Below are 3,049 nucleotides of genomic sequence, written 5' to 3'. Positions count from 1 at the left end.
TACTCACCAGGTTTTCCAACCTGACCCACTCAGTTTATTTATATCACAGGTGTTGATATGAAGTCACATTACACTGAGAGATCAAGGAGATATAAATCACTAATGATAATGAATGTAAGTTATGTTTATGCTTATGTTTCTGTATTGACGATGACATTCCAAATGTTTTAAAATGAATAAAAATATTTTTCCCCGGAAATTATTTGATAACGTATCTATCATGTTTTACTAGGAACAAATTCCACAACATTTTTATTAAAAGAGGTACTCTGATTTTTATAAAGCATAAACAAAATCGGTCTTTTCTAGCCGTGAAAATGAGGATGTCACAGGGCCCGTATCTCCATGAGTGTGGGCGGGGCCCATGTCTCTTAGTTGCATGTTATATGCGTATGGTATGTGGTAGTTTGGGGGAGCTTACTAAGCTTCATGCTTACGGTTTTCAGTTTTGGTTTCAGGTACTTCCACTAGCAAAGGGAAGGGCTCGGGATGATCGCATGACACACACCACAATCATTAGCATGGGAGTTTTACTATGATATTTTGATATGTGATAGATATTATGATACTTTATGATACATGTTTCACGATTTTATTTATGATTATGGATGATTTATGGTGTTAATAATGATTTGAAAATGAAATTTTTGGACCGTATCCTTGGGATGTTTCAATTCGTCACCATTACACGTGACTATCTATTATCACCATTGACGTTGCTTTGCTCTATCAACTAAATTTGCTTAATAGAGCATAAATCCCAATGTATCAAATTTCAGATAAGGTTTGAGGGTAGGATAAAAATGAGGTGGAGCCTATATGACATTTTATCATGAGAAACACCATGTCTAATCTATGACATGAACCGCATGATGTCACACCCCCAAACCGGAACGACGGAAACGTTCGGGGATGGATGACTTCATGTGGTAACGTAACAATTGAATACATACTAAAGAAAGCAACATAACCATCATATATATAATTGAAAGTTTACATTGTTTAAAAAGTACACGTTCAAAACCAATTACAATATGATGCCAAAATATGAATTTAAACTAGCACCGCAACGTCCCTTCTTCAAGAGTTGTTTGTTACCAGCAATTACAGAATTCCTGGGACATACAAGTAGTTTTGAAAGAGTATATCAGCATATAAGCTGGTGAGTTTCATAAGTATTAAATGACAATATTTGCATGAACTAAAACGAAATGGTTTGTTTTTGTTTGTTGGTTCCTAGATAATCACATATCCTCTACTAGTATAAATGTAGCCTTCTAGCAAGACCAATGTTTGTTTCTGGAAAATTTATGTTTTTCAGTATGTGGGTAGTGGTTTAGAAGTTCCAAAATTGTATCACGATAAGGTTTTTCATGCCTTAAGTAGTTAATTAATGTACGTATAAAATTGCCAATACGTCTGAAAAACCCCGTAAATCAATGTATTTTTGATACTCCATGTGAGTTTTATAACCATGTTATTTGACTAGAAGGCCTATATACAACGTTCTTCAGGCGTTGGAATGTTTTGATGTTTGTCACCCCAAATGGTGTACTGTAGCTAACAGTCAGGGCGCGAGTTGTCAATCCCGTATAGATCTATACACAAACACCATGCTCCCCCTCCAAGGGATTCTAGTATATAATACAGGACTTGAAATGTGTACTCAAGCATACGTGAAGTTTAATGTCTCACAAAACTTAGTATAAAACAGATTTACGTGTGAGAATGTTTGTTTGTTCTTGTATATGAAAGTAACTTCTTGAAATAATATTTCTAGTATGTAAAAGTTCGTAATGTTCTCGTAAAACTATACCTATTATAGTTTTCTAAAAGTGTGTTTCGTTTATATAGTAATCCCTAGTGAAATGCTCACTTGTTATGAAAAATATAATTTTTGTAGTGCCAAAGATGGACACATATACATATAGCATAAGCAGAGTGTTTGATTTACATATATACATAAATTATTTCTTATTTCAAAGATAAGATGTTATCGTGGTATATTTTGCATACGAAAGATTTCCCTATAATAGTTATAAATCACATATGATTCCATTGATAAAAAGTGTATAATGCAACTTTATATAACACACGGTAATAATCTTGTTCTTTACTTGTATTCCCTCCCTTAAAAGCATATAAAAGCATTTATAAAACATTTAAAGTGTGGATTAGAGGGTTATGAACTCACTTGAAAGATCAAAGAAGACGAGATGAAAACCGAGCAGAATTTCGACTCGAGAAAGCGGATTTTCTCGGGATTATCTGGAATCTCGGGAGCACAAACGACCTTCGGGACTTGAGCAAGGAAACTGGGGCTTCGGGATAGCACGTGCACGGAAAACGAGGCAAAAACGCAAGAAAAATGAGAGGAATTGGGCCTTTTCTTCGGAACCCTCGCATCCCTTTTATAGGGGGTGGGAACCGCCTCAGTACACTGGGCAACGTACGCGTGTGTCATGCGTGACCGCTTCCTCGACTGCCTCAGACCTTCGGATGGGATGGGGCATAGCCTCGCATAGTGGCGACGTGGATGATCCGAGGCCTAGGCCTCGAGTACGATGGGCGTACGAGTGTACGCTGGGTGTAACTCGGATCGGCCTGGTGACTCACCCTTCGGATAATACCGAAATTAAATATAAAATTTATATTTTTATTATTATAAACTTTAAAAATTCATATCTTCTTCATACGAACTCCGTTATCGACGTTCTTTATATCTACGCGTAGGTGAGACTACGCTTTACAACTTTCGTTTAGATTCCATCGGCAAATTTTGAAATTATTTTTATTATTTAATTTTAAAAGGTCGCGGTAAGAAAATTTCGTTAGAAATTCATAACTTCATTATCTGACGTCTGTTTTTGCCAGACTTTTTACCGTTGAAAAAACCATTGTCGAGACCTTTGATTCTCATTTAGGTCATTCTGGCTAAAAGTCGCTTGATCTCCGTTTGGAGTTTTAGCTGTCCATTGCTAAGCCGAACTTGGAAAATTCATAACTTCCTTATACGAAGTCAAATTTGGGCGTTCTTTTTAGGTACGAT

Source organism: Lactuca saligna, chromosome 5 (genome assembly GCF_052625555.1).
Source record: "Lactuca saligna cultivar CGN05327 chromosome 5, ASM5262555v1, whole genome shotgun sequence".
In the NCBI taxonomy this organism is placed as follows: Eukaryota; Viridiplantae; Streptophyta; class Magnoliopsida; order Asterales; family Asteraceae; genus Lactuca; species Lactuca saligna.
The sequence above is the reverse complement of the archived record's forward strand: the minus strand, read 5'-3'. Positions refer to the sequence as shown.